Below are 21,282 nucleotides of genomic sequence, written 5' to 3'. Positions count from 1 at the left end.
TGATTGATATATATTTTAATTTTATTTTAATCTATATGTTTCCCTCTTTTTTTGATAATCAATAAACATGTATTTTCAGAATTTGCTTATTATGAAGAAAGCTGCAATAGATCTTGTAATTGTTTTTCTGGGAACTGTTGCTTCATGTCTTCATACATTTTTTACTGCAGTGGTTTTTAAATACTGATTTATGAGTTCTTTAAATGTTAAAGAAATTACCTCATTTTCTGATATGTGTGTTACAAATATCTTTCTCCAATTTGTTGTTTGTCTTTTAAGTTTTTTGTGGTATTTCTTTTTCTGCAAAAGTTTAAAATTTGTATGTGGTCAAAATTTCAGTATTTTCTATTATAATTTTGGGTTTAACATCTTAGCCCTCTCCATGCCATACTTTGATATGATTCTAGCAGTCTTTAATAGATTCCCCTCACCCCGACACAAATTTGGTATGAGAAAATTTTCTAGGCTTATCTTATGTATTTCTGCCCTAGACTTGGACTCAGATATTCTTCAAGGATGCTACTGCAAACTCAGAGGGGTTCAGTGAGATATTTAAATTTTTGAGCGGAACACAGCAATACTCAATATCTGTCCACAGGCAATGAACTACTGGCACAAGATAGTTCCCATTTCAACATTAGGTGGCACTTTAATATTTTCAGTGATGGCATGTATTTGCAGCATTAGGTGTTTGTGGTTACTGGGATAAAAGCCAAGTGCCTCCGGAAATCACTGTAGAACAGAAAATGAAGGTGGTGTGTCCAATTTGATTCTAAGGTTTGAGAAGCTGTGCAGTCCCCAACAGGTGCATATATCCTATTGGTAAGTGTGTGTCATTGTTAAAGAAGAAAATAAGTTTTTTTTTCCAATTTATGTACATTATTTTTTAAATGGCTACTCAGTTGTCAGGAAGTGGGTATTTAACAAGTTATTTGAACTTAACTCCTTAATAAATGAAACTGTTGAGTATTTTAAAACTTTTTGTCCAGGGGAGCTGTGAAAAAACTACCGAGACACCAAGAACGTTACAAACTGTGAAAGTCTGGGAGCCTCTGCCTAAGACTCTGCTTGTTTTTGTCTGCATGCGGCTGAATCAGAGCTCTCTTCCAGGTGTCACCACTGCCATTTTCTAATTTACTCCTGCTTGCCTTATTAGCGTCATCTTTGATCCGGGTTTGCTTTGTGGCAACTCCTTTAACTCACTTGCCCAACATTTGAGGGTTCATTTAGGTAAAACGAGACAAGATGATACAGTGGAACATGGCTGGAGTGCTATTCAGGTAAAACCTTAGGATTTATCCATTTGTTTGAGACTCGAGTTTGCTTTCTGTGATGGTTGACATACGGTGCTGCATTAATTTCCAGGGGCCGATTTCCTTACTGAATAAGTCACGTCAGCAAATTTCAGACCAACCTGGCTGCTCTATCAGGCACAGATTAATGACAATATATTACAATATGCCGGAGGCAAACGAACAACTCAGGCACCACTGCCGACCTCATGATTCTCCCACCTTCCGTCAAGACACTAGGAATTTAATGTGCTCATGGCTACTGGACAGACAGAATGAGGCAGGGTGCAGGGGCGAATTGGTACACGAAATAATAGCGAAGCTTATCTACTTTATTATTTTTCTTTAGATAGAATAGAATTAGAAATAATAATGTGGCCGGGTGCGGTGGCTCACGCCTGTAATCCCAGCACTTTTGGAGGCCGAGGCGGGCAGATCACGAGGTCAGGAGTTTGAGACCAGCCGAGATCACGCCACTGCACTCCAGCCTGGGCAGCAGAGAGAGACTCTTGTCTCGAAAATAAAATAAAATAAAATAAAATAAAATAAAATAAAATAAAATAAAATTAAAAAATAAATAAAAAAATAATAGAAATAATCAAAATACAGTTTTTATCATATTTTTTTTTAGAATGCCTGCACTGTGTGCCCCCTCTTTGGAGACCACTACTCCAGGGCACTTAGTTCCTGAAAGGTCCGTTTTCGTTGCTACAGCTTTTCCTGAGATAAACTAATGAAGCCATTTATTGGCTGCCATGCCCTTCAGCAAGTAAGCCATAGCCAGGTTTGCCTCCTCTCCTGACTCCAGGTGTGATACAAGAAGCTCTATCTGGCTGCTTTGTTTAGAGACAAGTTAGGTCTGCTAGGCCTGCGTTTCCGAGTTTTTATAAAACTTCCAGCAGCATATTCTGCGTGGCAGAACACATTCTGGAGCTATTAGGGTGGGTTTGTTGACCTGGGTTTGCTCCACCTTCCTACACTCTGCTCCTTCCCCCTCCACTCCCTCACCCAGCCAAAGCCCTTCAAGATATTCATTTGCCCTGGGCATGGCCACACACAGAAGAGTAAGGAAAGAAGAAAATGTTATTTACGTTTCTAAATACATTGAAAAATCTCTGGTAGAACTACATCTTGAAAGCCCGGTGCTTTTGGTTTGCAAGAGCTTTTTGAGAGAAAAAAGATTTTTTTTTTTGAGTTCTATAATCTTCACTTTAAGCCTCAAGCATCAAAGGAAATCTTCCGTAAAGTTGGTCCATTAATCACAAATGTGAGATAACTTTACCACCCACCTCTACCTCCCCCAGGCAGAGATATAAAATCCCTTTCTGCATGGAAGATGAGGAAAAGAAACTCCCAGAGTTGATTATGTGCCAACTCTCCATGGTTCAAGACAGCAAGGGTGATCACAATCCTACATGAAGATCCTATAGAAGATCCCACAGAAAAAATTTGCATGTGACTCCTTTTCAAGTGTAGCCCAAGGAGACTGTCAGCTTCTCTGTGAATGCACTGGCTGGCTAGGGGCTGCTGTGGTGGCTCGGCAGTGAGGCCTTTGCAAGCAAAATGGGCTTGCAGGGAGCTTCCTGTGTTTAGGCAGCAGAGCATTCCTGGTCTCTGAGATGGTGTTGGGAGTTGGGACAGAGAGCGAGAAAATCCAAAAGGACAACACAACAGGGATGAGGAGGCTGCAAAGTGCAGACTATTCAACTGGAAATCATAATGAATGCACAGGTATTTCTTGTTATTTACTTCCTCTTGCCTTATGACTATCATGTCTGACAGCTATGGACCAGGTCCCCATTCCCCTGTTGCCATGACTCTACATATGTCCAAGTAGAACAAAAATGCAGCCCCCAGGGAAAAGGGAGGAAGGCCCAGAACCTTGAAATGACTGAATTGAGATCCTGAAATGACCAAGGGGAAATAAACATATTCAACATGCATTTTTGAGTTTTTACAAAGGGCAGGCATTGTTCTAGGAATTGAGGATACAGAAATGAACACAAGAGGAAAAATTTTGCTTTTAGCAGCTTACATTCTCAAGGGGAAACCTAGACAATAAAAAGACAAATGAGCAAAATATACAGCATGTTTGATGGTTTGCTATGCAAAAGATTAAATCAAGGAAATAAAGTAAGTTGAGTAGTAGTAGAATGGGGTCACATCAAAGCAATACAGGTGCCAACCTGAAAGATCTGGAACAATTTGAGTAGTAAAATAGATAACATAGTATTGGATTTTAACCCTGTATAGGATAAAACTCTCTCAAACCGTGTTTTTTCTCTGCTGGCATAACACCACAGCAATCAACACAGAAGTCTTCTATGACTGAATGTGGGGGGGAATTTTCCCCACATGCCAAGCAGCAGATGCCAACTGGGTGTTCTCCAGTTCAGTTCTGACACTATCTCCATCTATCTGGAGATAGCATCTGATCTCACAGGTTGAAGGCTCAGTCCCTAAGACTGTTCCCCACCCCCCCACCACAAACACCAGTTACAAGTCCAGGCCTCTGGAACTTCTGACTAGCTGGTTTCAAGTTGGGGTTCCCATGACCCCTGTTTGGGTTTGATTAATTTGCTGGAGTGGCTCAGAGAACTCAGGGAAACACTTACTTATGTTTACTGCTTTATTAAGAAGGATATTTTAAAGGATACGAATAAATAGTCAGATGAAGAGATACATAGGGTAAGGTCAAAGGGGTCCCAAGTGCAGGAGCTTCTGCCCCTGTGGAGTTGGGGTGCACCACCCTCCCAGCTCATGGATGAGTTATTCTTCACCTTCCTGTCAGCCTCTATGTGTTCAGCTCTCTGGAAGCTCCCAGAACCCTGTCTTTTCATGGACAACCTTGTTGAAACGTGGCTGGCCAAAAAGTGCCTTTTCTAAACACAATGAGGCTTGTCTGTTTGCATTCCTTGTGGTCTCTCTGTGAGACTTTCCTTCCTTGAGAGTACAAAGCAGGGACCCTCTCTGGAATGAGGGTCTTATGACCCACAATCAGATTACAGTTCTGCCTTGGGCAGGTGAAAATAGGGCAGAAGAAGGTCAGAGAGAAAGATTTTGTCTCCTGAGGCCTGCTTCTTAGGCCTAAAGTGCCCCAACATTATAACAAAGGACTGTAACAAAGGTTATGGGAGTTATGAACTAGGAACCATGGAGGAAAATCTGTGTGTGTGTGTGTGTGTGTGTGTGTATGTGTGTGTATAATCATAATATCAAAAACCCAAAGTATAAAATAAACATATGTGATATATACTGATAGAAATAAATACAGATGAATAAATAAATAAATGGAGAAAAATCTTACTTACAAAAGACTTCCATTTAGTATATGTTACATACTCACCCCCTCCAGGAAGTAGAACTCTTTCTTCTTTGAGAGTAGGCTAGACTTAGTGAGTAGTTCCAAATTAACAGACTATGGAAAGAGGGAAATGTAATTTTATAATGGAGAAACCTGGCAAACACTACCTTAGCCAAATGATGAAGGTTATGTGGTTAGAGGTCATGTCGATATCACATATCCTCTGATAAGGTGAAATAAGAGGGCAGTTCTCTCCACCTTTCTTTCCAAAAATGTATAATCCCAGTCTAGTTCTGAAAAATATCAGACAAACCAAGATTGGGGGACATTATACAGGATACCTGGCCAGTACTCCTCAAGACTATCAAGGTCATGAAAAAGAAATAGCAGGAAACTGTCATAGACCAGAGGAGACAAGGAAGACAAGCCATGACATGACAAGTAAATGAAATGTGATACCTTGGATTGAATCCTGACACAGAAAGAGAATATTAATGGAAAAACTGGTAAAATTCAAATAAATCTGGAGATTTGTTAATAATGTATCAATGTTGGTGGTTTTTTGTTTTGTTTTGTTTTGTTTTTAGCTCTGACGAATGTACTGTGGTAATGTAAGATATTAATGATGAGCGAGGGGTATACTGAAACTCTCTGTATTATCTTTCCAACTTTACTGCAAGCCTAAAATTATTCTAAAATAAAAAACTTTATTTAATTAAAAGAAGACACTAGGAGAAAGAATCTCTTCTCACTTAGAAAAGGCCTTCCCAAGATTCTCAATATTGGTTGGAGCTCTGAAGTCATCAAAGATGTACATTATGGCTGAAAATATAACCTTGGACAGCACACCAATGTGAAATAGGTAACCACTGCTAATATCAGTTGCCTTGGTTACAGGGGACTTGCCTCTTAGAAGCAAAAAACGTCAAGTGGATTCAAGCTTGAGTTTGCAACATGTGAACTACAAAAACGAGAACACCAGTCCTCCCCAGGGAATAATAGAATAATACAGCACAGACCTACTGGGCCTGGGAGGCTGTGGAGGAACAAGGTATATACATGGCTACCTAAAACTACTTACCGCTTTCCACATCTTCCTGTATGATTATGTGTTTTCCTTGCTGTGGGCCTATTTTTTCAAAGCTAGAATTTGAGTTTAAACATATTTGAAATGATTTATGTTCTATCTTGAACATGTGCTACCAATATTGTTATAATAGGTTATACTCATTAATTTATCATTTCTTTTATATATAAAATGTTTCTATTCATTAAAATAACAATAAAAACCATAATAAAAACACTAAACGTAATATGGAAACCTGAGACTTCTAGAACTTATTATGAACAGGGCATAGAATATGTTCGTAAATTCAATTTCTAGCTTCACCATTGACTGTCTACTTGATTATGAATTTATTCCTCCTATTTCTCCAAAGTATTTGGTTTGATTATTTTTCTCTTCATTGTAAGCGAACTTTAGGGCATGACATGTTCCCAGTGTATTTGCTCAATTTTGTCATTAAGCTAACATTTTTTTTACTTTGCTTAGATATGTAAGGCACATATCATATTCTAATCTAAAATCCTTGAGGACTTATGTACCTTGGGAAATAGTATTAATTCTTGAAATAGTAATATTTTATTCTTTTAAAATCACATAAACATATTTTAATGTGATTCCACTTGAAAATATCCAGGGTCTGTTGATATAATAGTAAGGTGAAAGGTGATGATGTCACCCTTGGATTTTGAATATCTCCTTGGCTTAGATTATCTTTGACATTTCTAGTTTAGAGCTTTTTTCTTTATTTAACAAAAACTATTTTTCTTTGCCATTTCTGTTCCATCTTCTTTGTGAAGCTGGTGGATACAACAAAACCTTCAAATGTTCAAATGTAGCATTTAGCTGGCCTTTCGTGCCCTTGGCAGAAAATCATAGCTAATTTCCACCAGCTTTCACATTTAAATCTGTATAAGTAACCACTCCGTGTAGGAAATTCAAGGAGTACCAGGGAAGAGCAGCTTGGTACAGTCAGCCCAATCTATCAATTCACTAGAGTAGGTCAAAGCACGACCTTAGTGACCTTGTATCTGAGTTCCGGTAAGGCATTTTATTTTAAAAATGATACGTATCTCTCAAGATATAAATTTCTAGTGACTTTAAGAAGGTCTAAAGGGGGAAAAAAAGGTCAGCTGGAACACAGAGATGATTCAATGGCCAAAGGACATTTTTGAAACTGTGACTTTCACTTAAAAAAACAGATTTCTGGATTTTGGGATCATGGTGAATTTCAGCTCTCTTGTTTTTCACAGGCATACCCTTACACACAGAGTTAATTCAGATGCTGAAAAAAACAGAGCAGAACTATTGTTCATTTGTCATATTTTTAAGAACAATTAGAAAGTCTTTTTAATTCTAGGGTAATGGAGATGCTGGAGTTTTCTCAACTTAGAGAAAAAATATAATTAAAAGTTGATTTGTAACAGAAATTTTTCTACAGACTAGGTATTTCTGCTTCCTGGGGTGGCAGATAGTAATTTAAACCTCCTTCTTTCATAACTACTCATAGAAGATTAAAGCTTTTAAGAATGGGTTGGGCTATTCCAGGGGTGGTTTCTCAATCATAAGGATCCGTGCCCTTTGAAGGCTTTGGTTTGTCATATGATAACACAAGGTCAGTTCCAAGAAGACACCAACTCTGGTCCCTCACTTGTGTCAAGCCAGTCATACTTCTCTTTGTTTAGTTTACATTTAGCCAGAGTGAAGGAGAATATAAAATTATTTGAATGTGCCAAGAAAACTATTGGGAAATACTGCTTTGGACAGCTTAAGCTTTCCAAGTTATATTGAAAAATCTGTTCAGTAGTTCGGTATTTGGATATATTCATTTATTTTAAAAGGTGAATGTTTGACCAGGGGCAGTGGCCCATACCTGTAATCGCAGCACTTTGGGAGGCCAAGGTGGGTGGATTGCTTGAGGTCAGGAGTTCAAGACCATTCTGATCAACATGGCGAAACTCCATCTCTACTAAAAATCCAAATATTAGCCGGGTGTGGTGGCGCATGCCTGTAATCGCAGCTACTTGGGAATCTGAGGCAGTAGAATCACTTGTACCCGGGAGGTGGAAATTGCAGTGAGCCGAGATTGCGCCACTGCACTCCAGCCTGGGTGACAGAGCAAGACTGTGTCTCAAAAGAAAAAAAGAAGGGTGAATGTTTATTAACAACCTTGAGAGAGCAGAACAGGAATGGCCAGCTGTCATTTAAAAAGCTTTTTATTCAGTACTTTGGATAGGATATTTAGGATATTTTAATAAATAGGTTTTGAATTATTTAGGTTGGATAGTAAGTATTATGCCTGCCCTTTGGATTTAAGTTAATTATAGGAAAATGTGGGGTTAAAACTTGAAATGTAACTGAAAGAGTGTACTCTTGATATTTCAGCTATTGCTAAACTTTTCATAATTCAATATTCTAGTTTGGTTCATCCTATTTTTCTGACAGCTTTTCTCTGTCTCCATCAATAAAAACATGGATTATTTTAAATTAATGTAGATTTGCATTAATTTAAAATTGTGTGAAGTCTGTTGTTCAGACATGCTTTAAGAATTGCAGAATCCAGAAGGCAATTAGCAAACAATTTTAAACACTCATAGAGGCTTACCTTCCAATCCTAAATTCTAGGTTTTAAGTGAATAATTTTAGGCACTTTGATAGGGGAAGAATCAGAATTCCACAAGTTAATAATAGAAGAATATTATTGCCCAAACATAATTACTGTGGCTGACATAAAGACTTTAAAATAAGTAATGAAACTGCCTCTCTCAACACTATCAGGCCATCCTGTATTTAAAATTCAATTTGTAAACAGGAATTAAAAAGAAGCTGAGGAATGGCATGCATTCTAATCTGCTGTCAGAAGTTATTCAGTAGTCAAATTCTCTTGTTTTTGTTTGTTTTGTTTTGTTTCATAGTACATACTGTATACTCTATCTTTTCTAAAACTGGAGGCTTATTTTCTAAAACGAAAGTGTCTCTCTTTCTCAAGGCAGATTTCTCTTTGAAAAAAAAACTTGTGAGAAAAAAATTAGAAAAGAAGAAAATTAAGTTATAAAAGATAAAACAATTTCAGACTTGCCAATTTAAATAGCGTGTGTCTAAGCTTCAATCTTCTTTCTCTCTCTCTTTACTGCAGTTGAATTAGCCTATTTTTTTCAGGGTACATCTTCTTGGAAAAAATTACTATAGGGACTCAGAACATGATACCTCAAATTGTGGGCCCTTCACATATGGAGTATTTTAAGCTGATGGAAATTGAGAAAAACCACAGAGGCAGGAAGGTGACTCTCTGACCTTCTCCCTCCCTTCTCCATGAGAGGCCCCCATGTGACAGGTGTCCTGCCCTATACCTGGAGGAAAGGAACAAAGACACAGAGAATCAGAGAAGAATCTGAATTGAAACAGGCCTTGCTAAATTTCTCTGAGTTTATTACTATTAGATCACACCCTCTTTTGTCCAATCGTACTTCTATATAACTGTCCTTTCCTCATCAAACCTAAGCACAAAATTACAGTTTTCCCTGGGTCTTTGGGTCTCTGTTTCTCGTAAAACTTCTATTAAATAAATTTGTTATGCTTTTCCCTGGTTAATCTGTGTTTTGTTACAGGAGTGTTAGCCATGAACCTTGTGATGGGAGAGGAAAGGTTTTTACTTTTTCTCTCAATTACTAGTAGTCAAAAATGTCCCTCACAATCCTTAAACCTGAGTTCTTGCTACAAAGCCTGTATTCTGGCCCAACAGTATTACTTGAGGGTTATGAGATCAAGGGTATCCATAGACCAACCACAGGAAGCTAGAGTTTCTCCAGCTGTTGGAGCCCCTTATGCTTTTCTGCTTTAACTTCAAATTTCTCTATCAGCTTAGCCTCAGACTCACAATGTGACCTTGGGCAAATTGCTTAACCTTTTGGACATTGTTTTATTTCAAGATCCCTCATTAAGGTGCTTTCCATTTTTCAAACACAGTTGAAGAATTCTTTGAATGCAGAGAATTTACAAATCAGACTGAAATAGGGAATTCATTCAATTATTAATTGTGTTCTTAATTTACAGGAGAAATACTCTATTCAAACAAAATACTGGATTACTAAAATAGGCTGTGGTATGAAGGGATCTTATTAGAGTTCGGAACCAGGAGGAATTTGTCTTTCAAAACAGACCAGACACATTTCTAATGTAATAGAATAGTGTGTTTCTCCAAAGGCAACTCTAAGAGAAGGCTCTTATACTTTAATTCTTTAAAAAAAGTATCAACAAATTAGAAATAAGGCAAAGGGATGGCTGAGTGTCCTTTCTGTGTCAGACTACAACACTGTCTAGCAGGATTATTTAATTCTTTGGGAGATTATCCTTTGTTTAACAGATGATTTATTATTGATTAGGGCCCAGGTTCTGTGAAGTTACATGTTAATGCGTAGAGTTTTGTCTGGTAGAGAAGCAAATGATTTCTGTTTAATAGAATAATATAACCTGAAAGGTTATGGTTTTATTGCTCTGTAAACTATCAACCAATTATAGATTTACCCTAGCAATCTTGTTGCAACATTCTTCCTTCAATTTCTGTAACTGCTTAGTTCCCCAAATACTCTTTGGAGCTTTGTCATCCTACTGGTTCCCTTATTGATAAGTTATGTAAATTTTGACACACTTTAAAAGTCATAGTCACAATATTTAATTTAATTTTTTTTTTTTTTTTTGCTGTCACAGTTTTCATTGTTTTTACTACCTTCCTACTGCCACCACCTGGAAGAGTAGAGGGTTGCCCAAAGCAGAAAACGTTCTAACTCTAAGCGCTAAGCTCCTAGTTATTTGGATTTCCATATATTTTTCTTCTTCATCTGTGTCCTACCCCCTGCTTCATGGATGTCTGTTGTAATGATTGAGTCCAATTACAGTAGATTATTGGGATTCGAGGCTTAAACATTTGCAGTTTTGACTATTTTCAAGCAACTTAACATGTAATGATTTGCAATTTTGCTGAGAAATGAATTTCGGTTGCAGGCTTTGCAATACTGATGTGTCTGGAATGACTCACAGAAGTAAGAGGGAGGGGTTCAGCAACAGTCTCTGAATTTCAACTTGGCTGTGTTGTTCTACACTCATTATCATGCACACTAGCTCTCCTGAAGTGATAAAAACTTTGTTTCTTTGTGTAAAATGGGCTATAAAAGAAAATCATCTGCTAGTGTTGCTAATTGTAGTAAAGAGAAAGTAAAGAGGTCTACGAAAGCAATGATTCTAAGCCACAGAACAGAAGTGTTGGAGGTGCAAAATACACCATCAATTCACAGTTAATTCAGCAAAGAATCATGAAAAAGTGTTTATCTGTGCTAATAATCAATGACCAAATTAAATTAACGTATTTTATTTTATTAACTTGAAAAAAATTGAGAAGTATTTGGTGTTTCAAGGGTTTGAGAAAGGTTCTTGTCGAAGTTAGAGCAATATAGTGGAAAGATTAATGAATTTATATTCAGAATGTCTGAGTTCAAGCTCTTCTGATTAGCTATACAGCCTGAAATTGTACCTGAAATCTGTGGGTTGTAAATTCCAAGGGGACATTGTTTATTGATTTGTTGAACATGTTACATGAATTTGTAGGTTTGAAGTTGGCCAATGAATATTACAAAGATCCCTGCCCTTAAAGAGCTTTTCTATTGCATTATAGGATAGGGAGGTAGGGAAAAGAAAGATGGTGAGTAGGCAGCAAAGGAATAAATAAATAAACAATTATCTTAGAAGAAGATAAATGACACAGAAAATAGAAATGAAATATGGTAAGCAAAGATTGACATTACGTGTGTGTGGGTGTTGTGTGTGTTGTGTGTGTGTATTTGTACAGGTGTGTTGTTGCAGTGTGTCACTGCAGTAATAAAAAAGGTGGTGAAGGAAAAACTTCATGCTATGGTGACATTTGAGCAAAGACATGAAAAGAAGGTGAGGGAGTTGACCAAGCTGGAAATCATATCCAGGAGTGGAGAACAGATAAATCATAGTGGCTAAACTGGCGCCTGCTTGGTCCATGTTCCAGGAGTAGGAAGGGACCAGTGTGGCTGGAGTTGAGTGATTAAGGGAAAGAATAGTTGGAGATGAGGTTAGAGAGATGAGTGAGGTGGTATTGTCAGCCTGTAAGGTCTCGTAAGCCATTGTCTTTTACTCTGTGTGAATGGGGGAGAAAGTAGGGGATTTTGAGCAGAAGAGTGATATACATGTTTTAAAAGGATCATTCTGGATGCTTTGTTCAGACTAATTTGTAAAGGGGCAAGGGTGGAAATGAGAGAACTGTTCAGAGACTATTGCAGTAGTCAGGTGAGAGATGCTGGCTTAGACCACGTGGCAGCAGAGAGGTGGTAAAAAGCATTCAGATTCTGCATAGATTTGAAAGAACAGCCAGCAAGGTATGTGGTTGAATTACATGTGGCTGTGAAAGAAAGAGCAAAGTCAAAGAGGACTCTAGGGTTTTTCATCTGATAAATGTGGAGTTGCCATCCAATGAAATAGAGAAGGATGAGGGTAGAGCAGGTTTTGGCAGTAAGATTAAGTATTCAGATTTGAGCATGCTGTGTTTGAGATGCTTATTTTATATCCAAGGACATACAAATCAGCAACTTCTAGTTGGATTTGTAAATTTAGAGGTCAGTAGCATATCACTGGTTCTGAAAGCCCCAATACTGCTATGATACCAAAAGAGTAATTGTAGTTACAGAAAAGAACAGGATCAAAGACTGAGCCCTGGGACACTGCAACATAAAAGAGTTAAAGGAAGAACCAGCAATGAAGATTAAAAAGGAGCAGCTGGTGATATAGGAGAGAAAAAGGATAATGTGGAAGCCAAGGGAAGAAAGTGTATCAAGGAGGAGAAAGTGATCAACTGTGCCAAATGCTGCTGATAGGACAAGCAAGGGAAGGACTGGGCTATTGGATTTGGCAGCATGGTGGATATTATTCGTATTGTTCACAGTGGTTTCAATGGAGTAGTGAATCAAAAATCTGATTGAACTGGTTTTAATGGGGAATGGTAGAAAAGAAAATACAAAAAGCACCTGTAGATAGCTTTCTGGAGAAGTTTTTATGCAAAAGGGAGGGGAGAAATGAAACAGTAGCTAGTGGGGCAAGTGGAATATGTAGAAATTATTTTTTGTTTGTCTTTAATTTTTTTAAAGATGGGAGTAATATTAACATGTTGTTTGTATTTGTATGAAAATGATCCAATAGTGAAAAATTGGTATGAGAGAGAGAGGTGAGAAATGTTGGAATAGGTGATGTCCTTGAATAGACTATAGGGGAAGGGATTTAGTGTGATTTAGTATACAAGAGGAGGAGTTGGCTTTGGGTAGCATCATGAATAGTAACGAATATGGAGGCAGAGTATGTGGATGAAGATGCTGGTAGGTGAATAAATATGGTGGTGGAAGTCTATGGAAATTCTCTTCTGATTGCTTTAATTTTTTCAGTAAAGTAGGAATATGAGGACAAGCAAAAGGTTTAGAGTATTTTAGAAGATTGAAAGTGTAAAACAGTTGTCCAGGAGAGTGGGAAAGTGAATCGTCTTGGGAAATTAAGTATGATATCCTGGTAGCATTAAGAGCACATTTTAGGATCTGTTCATAAATTGGAAGTGAGCTCATTAAGCATAATTGCATATTTTTCTCTGGTAATATTCAGTTGTTTAGTGGAGGTTCGACATAGGCACAGAGTTGGATTTTAACCAGAATTTTGGTTTTCCAAGTAAGTACAATAAATCCAAAGGAGACAAATGAGGCAAAGGTATATGTAAGGGAATAATCATAAAGATTGGCCATGGAATTTAAGCTTGATAAGTAGGGGAATGATAACATCAAGAAGTGAGGGACAGTGGAATGATGGTAGATCAATGGATTGGGGGTCCCAGGGACTTTGAAAGATAACTGGGGATAGGATAGCAGAGAGAGTAGAAAGAAAAGACTGGAAATGCTGGCCAGAGGGTACAATGCATGAAATTAACATTAATAAATGTTGCCTTTATTGCTAATGCATTTTTGCATTTATTGCTGGGCTATGACCATGGGATTTGAGGCTGTGGTAGAACGGTTGACATGATCAATGGAGAACAGAAATTCATGGATTTGAGAGGCCTGGGCATGATGGTTTACCTGTGTGTCTATAGCCCTAGGAATTAGGACAGAATAGTATTGGTGAGTATGACTATTAACCAGAAGCCAGAATCCAGAGAAATGAGGAGAATGGCAGATGCACCACTGGTTCATGATATAATCTGATGATGTAAGATTCAAAGCTGGTATTATGGGGGATGAGGGAGAAGGAAGGGAAGCAATGAGAAGCAAGAATGACACCTGGCTATCTTCAGGCTCAAAGATCTGAGGGCTACAAAAGGAAAGGCACTCTCCAGTTTGGGAGGCTGATAATGTGTTCTCAGGGAAAAGTCAAGTTTTGATGAGAGCAAAAAGGTGAAGGGAATGTTCAGGGCGTGGTTTGTGAAAATAGAGGTGTGGCAGCCAGCCACTGAGATGATACCCAATGACCCTCCTCTCCTGGTATTTAAGCCTCTTTTGGTTCCCTCCCTTATGGAATCAGAGCTGACCTGTGTGACCAAAAGAATACTACAGAAGTAATGGCATGTAATTTCTGAGACAAGGTCATATTAAACTCTATAGCTTCCATTTTACTCTCTTAGATCACAGGCTCTTGGGGAATCCAGCTAGCAGGTCATGAAGACACTCCCTCAGCCCTGTAGAGAGGTCCCAGTGGAGAGGGAGAGTTGCCTCCTCCAAAGCAATCAGCACCAATTTCCAGCATGGGAGTGAACTATGTTGGATGTGGATCCTTCATTCCCAGTCAAGCCTTCAGATGAATCCAGCTCCCTCAGACATCTGACTGCTGTCTCATGAGGGACTCCACACCCAAATTGTCTAGCCAAGCTTTACCTAATTTTCAATTGTGAAAACTATGTTATATAGTACATGATTATTTCTGATTTAGGCCACTAATCTTTGGAGTAAATTTCTATGCAGCAAATCTATTGATGATACAAGGGGGCTTTGCAAATAATGGTTATGGATTTCAGAAGGCCCAATGGGTTGGCTTCAGAACCAGTGGAAGGAGGGTTGAGCTGACAGAACAGGGTATGTATAGAGCTTTAAGGGGACAGAGTGTGTGAGAAGAGAGAAAGTCAGGGGTTTTTGTGGTGCCTGACATAAATAGGGATACATAAAAACAAGAGGCAGTTATCAAGACAGATAATGGTGGTGAAGGAGTGTGTTTGTTAGTGAAGAGGAAGAGGTTTCTTCACTTTTGATGCTGGGAGTAGAAAGCCTAAAAAGTGTGGTCTTAGTCACAGGGTCAGTTCAACCTTGGCCACTGGTCTTACGTGTGAGCTCTATGTGGATCCCTGTTGATGGTATATATTATTTCTCATTTAAACCTTTGATTTTTATATTATTATCCTCATTTCACAAATCAGAAGACTAAGACCTAAAGAGGAGGTTAAGTAACTGGTTTGAGATCACACAGTTAGTAAGACAGGGTCGGAATTTGAATTCAGGTCCCCTGACTTAAGATTCCACCCTAACTCCAAATTTTGCCTGTAAGCAGAGACATTTGAAACCAAAGTTCTTCAATGTTTTAAGGGTGGAATGGAAGTTAGTCATCTCAGGCATACATCCGTGGAATGCAATTGTAGATACTCTTTTAAAAAACCTCAGCATGATACATATGCATGAAGACATGGAAAAAACCCAATATGAGAGACATTGACATCTGATCAGAGTAATACCAAGTACCTAGAAGTTGGCAGCAAACAGAAGAAAAGAAATAATCAGCAGAGGCACAAAGCCGATGCAAACTTTATTGTGAATTTATTGTCTTTCTCTCCAGTTAGAATGTAAATTCTATGAGAGGAGAACATTGCCTAATGTTTGATACTCAATATCAGGTATCCAACACATACAAGTATTTATTAAATGAATGAGGAAATGACGTTCAACCAAAGGAAAAGTGTTTGGATGAAAATATCCTAAGTGAAATGTTCAGTTTAGGGAGGGGCCACAAGTTGAGGGTGGAGCTGTGAGATTGAAGAAATTTGCCTTCACGATTTCCTCCTCTACCCTGCTCTACTAATCCAAGTTCCAGGGCCTGTTCATATTTACAGGCTTTCCCCACATTCTCCTTGTTACCTTTCTCCTCCTTTAAGTCCTTTAGAGACTTTGAGAAACAAGACGTTCTCACCTGGAAACCCACTAGATCATCTGGAAACTTAAAGACAAAATGAAACAATACAAAAAAACAGTGTGTGGGTTCCCATTTTCCATAGAATCTAATTTAATTGGCTTGGGTTGGGACTCAGACACTGCTAGTCTTTTCAAAGTTTCCCAGGTAATTTTATTGTGTAGCTAGAATTGAGAAACAACTAACAACTTACCAATACCTTTGTCAGGGAAATTGGAACGTTGAGAAATCTAAACTTTATAGCAAAGGAATGTGGTTTTGACTAGTGCAATTTCAGACATCAGTAGGTAGAGAAGTCCCCAGAAATCACCTCCACCTAGTCCTGGCTTGGCACTTCAAGGTGCTTGAAGCGTTTGCTAAAGAGATGAATGAAAGCTCCTCAAACTATTCCATCTGCCCAGGCGATGCCCTTCGCTCTGTGTGTCCTAAAGGTTGGCCTCTATACCTAGAGAAGGGCTGTGAAGACTGCTCAGAAAGTGGAATAGTCTGAGAAGCAAAATATCTAGATCAGTTATTTCCAACTTGTGAGTCAAGGGAGGAAGGAGATATGGGTGGGAGGATGGTTGTGAATCCATATGTAGACGAAACATAAATATGTCTTGCATAATATACTACCTACTTTTTTTCTCAAAAGTGTGTTGGTAATATCATGGTGAATAAGACACAAAATTGTCCTTTTAAACACTGTATTGAATTCACAGAAGCCTTTGTTATTCTGTATTTTCTTGTTGAACAGATATAAAAATTCCAAAAATTATAATTATTTTCATGTGGGAGCCTAGCCCCCCCTCCTTTTCTTAATTGGAAAGAAGTCTTTATATTAAAAAACATACCCTGTCATCTAGTCTGGAGGAAAGATGTTTTGGAGGAATGAGGACATGCATGAAAGTGAGGTGGTTAATAGAGAACTGTTCAGTGTTTAGTCAATATATTTCATTTCATTTTGTACTGGAAGAAGCTGAAGTTAATATGAGCCCTGAGTGCCCAAGTCTGATGTAAAATGAACTATCCTCATCCTAGCCTTCTCAAAGGGGGGCCCCAAATCAGTCTTAAATACACATAAAAGGAGATAGTCTTAGGGACCTGTTCGGACTTTCTGGAGTAGGTAGTTTATTCACAGCCCTTGCGACATACAGCTCTGATTCCTATAAAGAGGGACAATATCTCCCTCTTTCATAATAATTAAGCCCAAGGAGTCATCTCTTTATCAGCTCCAAAGAAGAGGAGTAAATGATAAACTACCATCCTTGCCTAAAATGAATGACTATAATGGCTAAATGCTTATCTTTATAGTGACTTGCTGCTTCAAGCTGACCTCTGAAGCGAGTATACACAGGCCACTTGTATATTCTTCATCAAATCATTAAGAAGTCAAATGAAAATGACCAACCACTGTCTCTGACATTTATTAGATATATGAAAGGCATTTAGGAGATGTAAAGACCAGGCAATTGTGAAACAACTATAAAGACGCAAGACTGAAAGCATCAAGAGTGACATTTAGCTGCTCAGTTATGCCAGCAAAATGGTGAGTGCCCTTTAGTTTGAGACTTCAATTCTAATGTAGGCTCAAGACAGGAAAAGGCCACGGTGATACATGGTGGAATGAATATTAGATTTGGAGTCATATGTCCTGGTTCTGAATCCCTGCTCTGACATTTAAAAATTGTTGACCCTGAGCAAGTCATCTAACCTTGTAGGGTCTCAATTTCTCCCACTTGTAAATAGAAATTAATACAAATTTGTGCTCCACTACCTTAGTAAGTTGTGTAGCTCAAGAGACACAAGTATTATAAAAGTATTTCATAAGATATAAAACGTCATGCAGATATTATTATTATAATTGCACTAATCATCAATGACCTTATTCAGTTCAAAATAGTGCTGTCCGGATCATGACTTTACAAGCTCGGAGTTCTGGGCTTGGAGCTTCCTACATCCTAATCAACAGTAAATATTTACTGTAGGGCCCAATAGTAGTCATGAGATTTTAGGTTAAAGGTGATTGTAAACACAGCTCTATAGATGTCCATAAACACGAACAGTTGGGAGGAAAACAGCCGAAAACTTACCTAGAGAGAGTCAAGTCTACTATTGATGCGAAAATATTGACTATTTGATAAGGCTGATAATAAAGAGTTTTGAAAAATTACATTAAAAAATGAGAGCTATTGGAACACCAGGAAGGTTGTTGCTGGGAGAGACAAACTGTTGAAATAGTACGTGAGCAAGGACCAGCAGGGGCTCAATGTGTCAGGGCCACTAGGAGCTGCCAAGTGCTGCAAGTTGCCAACTTCATGCACAGAAGTTGTCAACAGTGTAGGTGAAAGTTCCCTTTGCTTCCTGGTACAGCATGGCATAGATGATAAAAAAAATCCCATGAAAGGTAGCGGAAAATTAGTGTCTCAAAATGCAGGACTTTCCACCCTAGCATCATTAATTTCTTCCAGCATGCTCACAGTAGAGGTTGCATTCTTGAGGATTCACATCTCTTGTACCAGCTTTGCACTGCTCCATACATAAAGTCTTTTTGGTTCCATATTTATTAGTATTTGCATTTTGGTTTCTTGATACTTAGATCACAAACCCCATACTATACTTCCTTTGCCCTTTGGCTTCCTGAATTGCAATCATGAGCATGAAGTTTCATATCCCTGTGCTCAGTGCCAATCCATGTGCCAATCCCATGGCAATTTTCTCCAACCACCACTGCCATGCATCTTGTATACCTGGGAAGAGAGCTCACACAGAAATATTTATGGTAATAAACGATAAACATATAACATTCAGCTTCCTAACAACCAAAGCAAGAGAAAATTTAATGGGTTATGTCATACTTGCCTGGCTTTGGAGCACTGCATTGTCACTGTGCACCTAAAACTTGTTTGTCTTTAAACTCCTTTTCATCTTTAACGTCTTCCTCTTGCCCCCAATATACCTGGTCTGGGGCTGTTCCCTTGGCGAGGCTCTAGTTTTGTCTTTTCTTGTTTCCTGCACTAACTCCAATCTCTTACCCCATAACAATTGTTTTCATGATGAAGGATCCTGGAAAGTAAGTGGCTGAGTAGGTAAAACTTGCAGGAAGCTCAGATTTTATCTTTGTTTTCCAAGGCTTAACAGAGCACATAAAAAGAAAAAAAATACAATCATGGTTTCTGCCACCTGTGCAAAATAGAATGAAAATAGAATTACTTCATCAAAACTTTTTTCCAGTAAAGAAACATATGGCATGACCATATTTCTCTATTTCCTAGGATGAGTAGAAGATTCTAAGTTATGGTGAATGAGTGAAGGAGACGATTGCTGGAAGAATTAAAGCTGGCTGTCTAGAAGGAATTTAGGAAGACATAGTGGTTATATAATACTGAAATCCTAGGAAACTGGAGTGTCTGTATTCTTGGCTTATCATTTATTTCTGTTTGGAAATGATGGGGCATTATGAAGCTTTCCTAGAAGTTCCTAAAGGAGAAGTCAAGCAGCAGACACATCTTCATAATGATTCAGAAGACCTTCAGCTTATGGAATGAAGCTGTACAGTGAACGGAGAGTATTATGCAGACATAGCCTGCAGAGGAACTGCTGGGCAGATTGGTGTCCATATGAATTCCTTTGGCAAGAGGTACTAAAAGTTCTGGACTTGTGAAGTTAAAATCCGGTAACAAATGAGCTTAATGAATCAGAGAGATGCAAACTTCAGCTGCATGTGTATGGGACGTGTCCTGTTAACATTGAGAATTACTCTTGGTTTATGATACTGCAAAAGTGCAGCTAAGCCAGACCATAACTCTAGTGCCTCTGATCAGGGCAAAATTAGGGTTAAATAGAACAAAGTTCTATGGTGAGTAAGATGAACCAAAAGACTCATGGTATCAGTTTTTAAAATGATTTCTCTCTTTTTTGCTCTTGGGCTTATTTGCATTTCCATAATTCCTTAATCCCAGAATAAACTTATTTTTTTAAATATAATATTTTTAACATACAACATTAATTTTTAGAATTTAGATTTATGGCCTATTAACAGATTTACTTTTTCCAAACAGACGATACAGAGAAATATAATGAACTTGATTATATAAGAGTTTACTTAGGATAGAATGAGTCATTCTCATCAGTGAAACAGTTCCTGATGCCCTTTTAGTCTCTATTGAAATGAAAAAAGAATTTGTGCTAATATTTATTCAGTCATTTAATATTTTATAATGAACCTTGACAGCTTTTAAAGGACCTAGATATAGCAGCATGCACATTTCTGTTTGTTTCGTCATGGGCTTGGGATTTTTGTGCAGATTTTTCACGGTTCTCTGCTTCTCTGGTTTTTAAATAGATTAGTGTGACACTGTAGAACATTTCTTGTTAGTGGGGAAAAATTGGAAGCCATAAGCGTCTAGCAAAAATAGGGGTATATCTCCCAAATAAAGAGTATTTTTAAAGCTTTGGCAACTGAAAGACTAGATTCTGTTTGGCCATACTGGTGCCATGAGTTTGCTGTTTTTCCTTCTTTTTTGCCTACTCTCACTTGTCACATTCCTCACTAACCCCGACATCTCACACGTACTGAAACCTAAATAGATCTCGATCTTCTTGCTTCTGTCAAATTTAAAAGAAACACAACTACATTATAAAATGTCTTTAAAATTCCTATATGTTTTTACTGCAGTCTTTATGAGAAGGCAAAAAGAATTATGTTGCAGGGAGACATAACGTTCCCATTATTCACATGGCTACAATACTGCCCCTCCTCTCAACTTTCCATTCTCTTTCCAAGGCAATCCATCCAAACCACACCTTCTCCCAGATTTGCCTACTCTCCCCTGCTTCTCCTCCAGCCTTCCTGTTCTATTCCATTCCTTGGTCTGCAGCTGTCTGCCCTCTTGGCTCTTTTCTCTTTACCAAGTGCCCTGCGTGAGCATAAGGAAGGGCCTAGAAGTGAGCAGCCATCAAGCCATCTCTTGAAATTGGCAGAGAAGAAAGATGATGAATATACAATATTTTTAGGTCTGTCAAATAGACTCAAACCCAATCTAATACACATTTAGAACTTGGACTCTGCCTACAAAGAATTGGTTGCTATCAACCTCTACTCCTTTCCTACCACCTTTCCCTCAACACTTCTTGTTCTATGTGCTTTGCTGTATGCAATTTCCTTGGGGAAAGTAATCGGAAGAGCTGGAGGCTACTGCAGGAGATGGGGTCCTGAATGGCTCTTCAGAAGGAGGGGGCTTAGCCTGATTCTGGGGTGGTGCATTGGCACAGAGAGAAACTGTTGGCTGTCCCACTAAGTAGACACCTAAATTTGGGAGGGCAGTTCCAAGCCAGGTGGGGGAGGAGTAAAACAATGGAGCAGTGAAGATGTATACTGACTTTGAGAGCAGACAAAGATAAATTTGTCAATATGAAAG

General features: G+C 38.4%; 1 long non-coding RNA gene across 1 annotated transcript in view; it reads left to right on the top strand.

Moving 5' to 3' along the window:
* Positions 1-5,616, top strand: part of LOC116810525 (uncharacterized) — a 32,917-nt gene extending 27,301 nt beyond the window's left edge. Inside the window, exon 4 of the long non-coding RNA XR_009213885.1 lies at positions 5,494-5,616. This is a non-coding gene — a long non-coding RNA (uncharacterized LOC116810525). The remainder of the gene's footprint in view (positions 1-5,493) is intronic.
* Positions 5,617-21,282: the final 15,666 nt, after the last annotated feature.

The sequence above is a fragment of the Hylobates moloch genome, unplaced genomic scaffold (genome assembly GCF_009828535.3).
Source record: "Hylobates moloch isolate HMO894 unplaced genomic scaffold, HMol_V3 SCAFFOLD_1, whole genome shotgun sequence".
In the NCBI taxonomy this organism is placed as follows: Eukaryota; Metazoa; Chordata; class Mammalia; order Primates; family Hylobatidae; genus Hylobates; species Hylobates moloch.
This window is presented reverse-complemented; position numbering and strand designations above follow the sequence as displayed.